We start from the raw sequence: 9,606 nt of genomic DNA on the forward strand, positions 1-9,606 counted from the left end.
GCACTCCTCAGCAAGTGCAAAAGAATGGAAATTCTAACAAACAGTCTCTCAGACTACCGTGGAAATCAAATTAGAACTCACGATTAAGAAACTAACTCAAAACTGCACAACTACCTGGAAACTGAATAACCTGCTCCTGAATGACTACTGGGTACATAACGAAATGAAGGCAGAAATAAACAAGTTCTTTGAGACCAATGAGAACAAAGACACAACATACCAGAATCTCTGGGACACAGTTAAAGCAGTATTTAGAGGGAAATCTATAGCACTGAATGCCCACAGGACAAAGCGGGAAAGATCTAAAATCGACACTCTAATATCACAATCAAAAGAACTAGAGAAACAAGAACAAACATATTCAAAAGTTAGCAGAAAATAAGAAATAACTAAGGTCAGAGCAGAAATGAAGGCGATAGACACACAGAAAACCCTTCGAAAAATCAATGAATCCAGGAGCTGGTTTTTTGAAAAGATTAACAAAATAGATAGACTGCTAGCCAGACTAATAAAGAAGAAAACAGAGAAGAATCAAATAGACATAATAAAAAATGATAAAGGGGGTATCACCACTGTTCCCACAGAAATACAAACTACCATCAGAGAATACTATAAACACCTCTACGCAAATAAACTAGAAAATCTAGAAGAAATGGATAAATTCCTGGACACATACACCCTCCCAAGACTAAACCAGGAAGAAGTCAAATCACTGAATAGATCAATAACAAGTTCTAAAATTGAGGCAATAATTAATAGCCTACCAACCAAAAAATGTCCAGGACCAGAAGGGTTCACAGCCGAATTCTACCAGAGGTACAAAGAAGAGCTGGTACCATTCCTTCTGAAATTATTCCAAACAATAGAAAAAGAGGGACTCCTCCCTAACTCATTTTATGAGGCCAGCATCATCCTGATACCAAAACTTGGCAGAGACACAAGAAAAAAAGAAAATTTCAGGCCAATATCCCTGATGATTATCGATGAGAATATCCTCAATAAAATACTGGCAAACTGAATCCAGCAGCACATCACAAAGCTTATCCACCACGATCAAGTCAGCTTCATCCCTGGGATGCAAGGCTGATTCAACATACACAAATCAATAAATGTAATCCCTCACATAAATGGAACCAATGACAAAAACCACGTGATTATCTCAATAGATGCAGAAAAGGCCTTTGATAAAATTCAACACGCCTTCATGCTAAAAACTCTTAGTAAACTCGATATTGATGGAATGTATCTCAAAATAATAAGAGCTATTTATGACAAACCTAGGTCACTATCATACTGAATGGGCAAAAGCTGGAAGCATTCCCTTTGAAAACCAGCACAAGGCAAAGATGCCCTCTTTCACCACTCCTATTCAACATAGTATTGGAAGTTCTGGCCAGGGCAATCAGGCAAGAGATAGAAATAATGGGTATTCAAATAGGAAGAGAAGAAGTCCAATTGTCTCTGTTTGCAGATGATATGATTGCATATTTAGAAAACCCCATTGTCTCAGCCCAAAATCTCCTTAAGTTGATAAGCAACTTCAGCAAAGTCTCAGTATACAAAATCAATGTGCAAAAATCACAAGCATTCCTGTACACTAATAATGGACAGACAGAGAGCCAAATCATGAGTGAACTCCCATTCACAATCGCTACAAACAGAATAAAATACCTGGGAATACAACTTACAAGGGATGTGAAGGACCTCTTCAAGGAGAACTACAAACCATTGCTCAAGGGAATAAGAGGGGACCCCAACAAATGGAAAAACATTCCATGCTCATGGATAGGAAGAATCAATATTGTGAAAATGGCCATATTGCGCAAAGTAACCTATAGATTCAATGCTATCCCCATCAAGCTACCATTGACGTTCTTCACAGAATTAGAAAAAACTACTTTGAATTTCATATGGAACCAAAAAAGAGCTTGTACAGCCAAGACAATACTACATTTGATCTTAGCCAAAAGACTGAGAAGCAATAGCCAAGACAATCCTAAGTAAAAAGAACAAAGCTGGAGGCATTACGCTACCTGACTTCAAACTAGACTACAAGGCTGCAGTAACCAAAACAGATATATACTGGTACCAAAACAGATATATAGACCAATGGAACAGAAGACAGGCCTCAGAAATAATGCCACACATTTCCAACCATTTGATCTTTGACAAACCTGACAAAAACAAGCAATGTGGAAAGGATTCCCTATTTAACAAATGGTGTTGGGAAAACACCATTTCTGCATATGCTAGCCATATGCAGAAAACATAAACTGGCCACTTCTTTACACATTATACAAAAATTAATTCAAGATGGATCAAAGGCCTAAACATAAGACCTAAAACTATAAAAACCCTAGAAGAAAACCTAGGCAATACCGTTCAGGACCCAGGCATGGGCAAAGTCTTCATGAATAAAAGTCTTCATGAATAAAACATCAAAAGCAATGGCAACACAAGCCAAAATTGACAAATGGGATCTAATTAAGCTAAGGAGCCTCTGCACAGCAAAAGATACTATCATCAGAATGAACAGGCAACCTACAGAATGGGAGAAAATTTTTGCAATCTATACATCTGACAAAGGGCTAATATCCAGAACTTACAAAGAACTCAAACAAATTTACAAGAAAAAAACAAACAACTATCAAAAAGTGGGCAAAGGATATGAATAGACACTTCACAAAAGAAGACATTCGTACAGCCAACAGACACATGAAAAAATGCTCATCATCACTGGCCATCAGAGAAATGCAAATCAAAACCACAATGAGATACCATCTCACACCAGTTAGAATGGCAATCATTAAAAAGTCAGGAAACAACAGGTGCTGGAGAGGATGTGGAGAAATAGGAACACTTTTACACTGTTGGTGGTATGTAAACTAGTTCAACCATTGTGAAAAACAGTATGGCGATTCCTCAAGGATCTAGAACTAGAAATACCATATGATCCTGCCATCCCATTACTGGGTATATACCCACAGGATTATAAATCATGCTGCTATAAGGACACATGCACACGTATGTTTATTGCGGCACTATTCACAATAGCAAAGACTTGGAATCAACCCAAATGTCCATCAGTGACAGACTGGATTAAGAAAATGTGGCACATATACACCATGGAATACTATGCAGCCATAAAAAAGGATGAGTTTGTGTCCTTTGTAGGGACATGGATGCAGCTGGAAACCATCATTCTCAGCAAACTATCGCAAGAACAGAAAACCAAACACCTCGTGTTCTCACTCATAGGTGGGAACTGAACAATGAAATCACTTGGACTCGGGAAGGGGAACATCACACACCAGGGCCTATTATGAGAAGGGGGGAGGGAGGAGGGATGGCATTGGGAGTTATACCTGATGTAAATGACGAGTTGATGGGTGCTGATGAGTTGATGGGTGCAGCACATCAACATGGCACAAGTATACATACGTAACTTGCACGTTGTGCACATGTACCCTAGAACTTAAAGTATAACAAAAAAATAAAAATAAAAAAAATAAAAAAAAGAAGACATTTATGTGGCCAACAAACATATTTAAAAAATGCTCATCGTCACTGGTCATTAGAGAAATGCAGATCAAAACTACAATGAGATATCATCTCACGCCAGTTAGAATGGCAATTATTAAAAAGTCAGGAGATAACAGGTGCTGGAGAGGATGTGGAGAAATAGGAACACTTTTACACTGTTGGTGGGATTGTAAACTAGTTCAACCATTATGGAAAACAGTGTGGCGATTCCTCAAGGATCTAGAACTAGAAGTACCATATGACCCAGCCATCCCATTACTGGGTATATACCCAAAGGATTATAAATCATGCTGCTATAAAGACACATGCACACGTATGTTTATTGCGGCACTATTCACAATAGCAAAGACTTGGAATCAACCCAAATGTCCATCAGTGACAGACTGGATTAAGAAAATGTGGCACATATACACCATGGAATACTATGCAGCCATAAAAAGGATGAGTTTGTGTCCTTTGTAGGGACATGGATGCAGCTGGAAACCATCATTCTCAGCAAACTATCGCAAGAACAGAAAACCAAACACCTCGTGTTCTCACTCATAGGTGGGAACTGAACAATGAGATCACTTGGACACAGGGAGGGGAACATCACACACAGGGGCCTGTCAGGGGTTGCGGGGCTAGGGGAGGGACAACATTAGGAGAACTACCTAATGTCGATGATGGGTTGATGGGTGCAGGAAACCACCATGGCATGTGTATAGCTATGTAACAAATGTGCATGTTCTGCACATGTATCCCCAAACTTAAAGTATAATATTAAAAAAAAAATCAAGGGTCTAGTTATGTACACAAAGTATTTTTTCACTAATTATTTTAAAGGTTTTTTTTACCCCCGTACCATATGTACTTTACCAAGATAAAAAGAAAATCTCTCAGAGTATTTTGTATTCATGTTCATTAACATTCCAGTGGAATAATAAACCTCAAAACGATTCATGTATGAATCAGTGAAGCATGGCTAATTACAGTTTTCAGTCACACAACCAATAACATTCACCATGAAATGTGGTGTCTGTTAAATACATATCTCTGAATTTTTGTTGGGGGAGAGTGGTAGGAAATACGGAGGTTGAAAATTGCAATTTAAAAATATCTAAATATTTTAGGGCTTGTACATTATAAATATCTTTCAGGCAAGTATTTATCACAAGTATGACATTCTGTTATCACAACATGGAAATAAAACCCCACAGATTTGCCTTGAAAACAAAACAAAACAGTATACTTCAGGGCCTGAGAATGGACCATGTTCTATAAGGAAACAGAAGAAACTTCTTGGAACATTAGGAAATATGATTTACCATAAAACTTAAAAATATATTTTATACTGAATTTTAGATATGATTTTCCTACTCCTTACAATATTATCTTTATACTATGACTCTCTAGTCCACAAAAGTATTTACAAGACAAAAATTTGAAAAGCATACAGAGACACAGTAAAAGTTGAATATTTCATTATTAAGAACTCAAATATAGAAGCAATTATATAATGAATATTCAAAATCTTTTCTATTACTTTTTTTGTTAAAAATATTTTCCCTGATTACCATTCATACTGTTAATACCCAAAGACATGAATACAAACACTGATATCTACATTTAAAATTTTTTTTAAACTTGCGTTATTTCAATGACATAAATAATACATGGTAAAGAAGTGGATTCGGCATGATAAAAAGTAGAATAAAGGATACTTCAGCCACCAAAGCCATCTCACTCCTTCAACCTTTGTTCTCAACAGTGAACAATGGGACACTCCTGGAAGTTTTCCACACATGTACAAATAGAGGTTCACAATTCTGGATCTGAAATTTTGAAATCCAAAAAGCTTGAAAACCAATGGTGTAAGGCTATATTTAGTGTTTGCTTGTCCCATATATGTTTTGTTGCAGACATATCAATACGATTGATGACAGGGTGCTCTCACAAGACTTCTCTAGAAGTGTTATATACCAAATGGTATAGACATATACCTTTCTAAAAAACAACAAATTATTAATTTCTAAAACACATCTGTCCCCAAAGTGATTATGGGCCTCAATAGTTATGTGTGTGTGTAACACACAATCTTTTTATGTTTACACGAATGAGTCATACTATACTGTCTGATGGCTACATTCATGGACTAGCTTAACATTTTTCCTGGAGATCTTACCGTGGCCTACCAAACCCTTCATGATTTTTGGCCTCTGATTGCCTTTGATCTCCTTTTCCATTACTTTTCTTCTCATTCACTCTTCTCCAGCCACATGGACTTTCTGGCTATTCTTCTACCACGCCAAGCATGTTGTATCTTAAGGACTTGTTTGTATCTTAAGGACTTTGCACTTACTGTTCCGTCTGTTTGGAACTTTCTTCCACAGATTTCCTCATGGCTGCCTCCCATCCCCACTTCACCGATATCTTCGTTCAGATGACATCTCTTCAAAGAGGCCTTCCCTGACCACCCTATCTAAAAGAAGACAACCTATCACTTTCTAGCCTTTCACTCTGCTTTTTTACCCCTGGCATTTATCAACACCTATGAGAGATTATACATTTGTATATTAGTGTATGGCTTGTCTACTCTTCTATAGGTCCCACAAGAGTAGGGATTTTTTTTTTTTTTTTAAATGATTTACTCACCATTGCGTCCCTGGCACCTTGTACAATGGCTGGCATATAGTAAATGCTCAATAAATATTCGTTGAATGATTTTCCCCATTTTGCCTCCAAATTAAGCTATTTATTTTATAGTTTCAAGGCTTTCAATTGCTTTTATGGCAAAGTAAGGAGTTACCTAGGAAACCCTCATGAACTGGTCCTTGGGACTCTTCTGGTTTCTTTCACTGCTATCCTACTTCCAATTTAGGTTGTAGTCTGATGCGTTTACCCTGTTTGAGCTCTGATGCTTGCCATGTACTATTGTTGCCTCTGCCCGGAACCCCCCTCTCTCCTTCACTATAGGTGGTAGAATCCACTCATTCTGGCATTGGCTCATATGGGGCATCACATTAATTTGTTCATCTATTTACGTGCTTATAGTATTCACTACAGTACCACTCCAGAGACTGTGTCTTATTCACTTGTGAATTCCAGCCTCTAACACAATGGCTCACAGAGTAACCCTCAATATATAAAAAACTGAATTGAATTGAAATTGCACTCTCCTCTACTATATTTTTTAGTTTTTAGAAAATGCTTTTAATGGGTCTTCTAGAATGATGAAATGTCTTTAAAGCTGCAGTGAAACCAGGGCAATAAGTTTAGAGCCATAATTTCTTGAAAGAGTGATGAAAAATCATCGTTTATCTCTGAGCCACCCTACTGAGATCACAGCTTGGACACTGAGCTTAGTTTTATACACCTTATGTTCTAGGTAACTGGAAGATGATTGCAAAAGATGGCACTAAGAAGGATTAAGTGTGATTATTTATGAGGCATAGTTAAAAGCAGACAGTATGCATATGTTCACTGGCTATAGGGAATAGACAGATCTCTAAATATCCAATGAACAAATCTACCCAAGGAATACATTTAACACAGAACAACAAAGGGAGAAAGAAGATGAGAGAATAAAAAACATAAGTGAAAAATTTAGAAAATTTTTAGCACATCATAAGATGGCTCTTACTAGCAACCAGAATTCTCCAATGGTAGCCAAGAAGCTTAATGATCACAGGTTGAGAAATGTGTGAAGCAGACTAGAGCATTTGGGTACGACTGACTTTCCCAAGCTTTCTATACTTTGTATTGCAAAAATAATGCATTGTTTTTCCTTTTTTCTAATATAATATTTTTGTATTAGATATTTTTTTAAAATAAATCCCAAATTTCTAATAAATTACACATAAATAAAGATTCTTGTCTGAAGGTCTGAATTATGACCTGTAACATATGGTTAAGATGAATTATGCAAAGGGTTGAACTCTTTGACCTCTATGGCCTTTTTAGTTTTGAAATTCTGTTTCCATGGTAAAGATTTCCCTGTAGGCCATGTGTGCTTGAAGAGGATGCTGTTCGAAGTGTTTGACCAAAGCTGAAGAACATTATGTGACCCCCAGTTTTTCTACACACAAGGATGGCCCTAAGCTTCGTGATAATGGGGGATTATTGTGTAGTTACCAGTGCCTCTTACCTTTATGATTTAGTTGAATGATACAAGTGGTACAAATGTCAGGCTCTTCTAGTACTTACCCTGTTTGCTTTTGTAGCCATAATATAGTCATTCGTTAACCACATATTTATTAAGTGCCGACTACTGAATAACACAAAAATAAAGTCCTTTTTTTTTTTTTTTTTTTTTTTTGAGATAGAGTCTCACTCTGTCACTTGGGCTAGAGTGCAGTGGCACAATCTTTGCTCACTGCAGCCTCCGCCTCCCAGGCTCAAGTGATTCCTTGCCTCGGCCTTCTGAGTGGCTGGGACTACAGGTGTGAGCCACCATGCCTGGCTAGTTTTTGTATTTTTAGTGGAGATGGGTTTTCACCATGTTGGCCAGGCTGGTTTCAAACTCCTGACCTCATGATCCGCCCACCTCGGCCTCCCAAAGTGTTGGGATTACAGGCATGAGCCACCGTGCCGGGCCTGAAAACAAAGTTCTTACCTTCATGGAGTTTACCTTTTGTTTGAAGGAGACAGATGATAAACAAAAGGACAAATAAATGAGGCTATAATTTCAAGTAAAGATGTTTGCTATGAAGAAGTGCTATAATGGCACAATCCATAGAAGTCTTTCACAAAATTGCCTTCTGGGTCTAAAAGTCACCCAGATCTTGATGCTACTTTCTTAAAATATCCACGCAATTTACTCATGTTTCAAGTCCATAAAATGAAAAACACAATGTTTTCAACATGTTTCTTTAAATTTCCTTTTCCCCTTTTCTTAATCTTCTTTCTCCTTGCACTACCACACCCCAAAGCTCCCAAAGCACCCTCCTTAAACGCCCAAAGAGTTCCTATTCCCCAGTGTAAATGAGGCTTTTGCTATTGTTTGGTTTGTATGTCTTAGTGAGGATTTAGAAAGTACAATCTATCTTAATTGCTCATGAGTGATACAAGGTGGTAGGCTGCTTGGGCTTTTTGTATTTATCTACTTAGTTTCTGACTTATTCTTATTCTGTTAGTTTCAGTGACATGAGCTTGTGGTAAATCAAAGCAACCTGTAGTAGATATTATTGGTGCCCTGCCAGTATGCTATATTCCCTTACTATTTCAGTGTATACCAATCTGACTCTTATTTCTTCTATCTCTGGCTTTCTGTGGCCACTGAGGCAACTCTGTCTACTCTTAGAGCATGGCAGATAAGGCAGGGTCTTAATAACCCCTAAAAGTAGCCCCCAATCATTGACGGTAGTGGTGTTTAAACAACCCAGTTACCTTGTCCTCTTGGTGGAATCACTCAGTCTAAGGTATGTGTTCCACATTGTTTCCCAGAGATTCCTAGGAGGATTAAGTTCTGGGTGCCCTTAGCAGTAATGTGCTAGATAAGCCATCTTTTTTGTCTTCTCTTCCCTATTTCACTTTCTTAGTCTCTTACTGGTGTTTCCTGCAATAATCTTCTAAATAAAATACTTGCTCTTGAATACCTGTCTCCAGATCTGCTTCTTGGAGAACACATACTAAGGTGGTTATTAATTCAGTCAAGTTGCAGATCAGACAGTAACCTCCCACTGATTGTCTTGGCACTTGAAGGTCCTGAATCCAAGGCAAGTGCCATGTCTTCATGCTCTTTGTGAATGTATCTGTTGCTCAAGGTCATGGGTGACCTTGAGCCCAGCAGTCAGCATTATCCACAGCTGAAGTAATACCTATGTGCTCATGTTAGGTTATCCGACAACAGTGTAATAATCATTAGACACCACTGTTTAGATCCCGAGTATGTTCATGACATTTGCCTTTTGACTGCTAAGTAGAAGATGTAATGATTACAGGCTGATGCTTTCTCAGGAGGAGGAAAGTTATTGAGCTTTCCAATTTCATATGCTCCTGATTTTCTTCCACGTTTAGTCTGGCTGCTGACACATGTGTTGAAATCTTTCATGTCGATCAGCTTGAGAATAGCTGGGACTGCTG

Source organism: Chlorocebus sabaeus, chromosome 22, assembly GCF_047675955.1.
Source record: "Chlorocebus sabaeus isolate Y175 chromosome 22, mChlSab1.0.hap1, whole genome shotgun sequence".
Classification (NCBI taxonomy): Eukaryota; Metazoa; Chordata; class Mammalia; order Primates; family Cercopithecidae; genus Chlorocebus; species Chlorocebus sabaeus.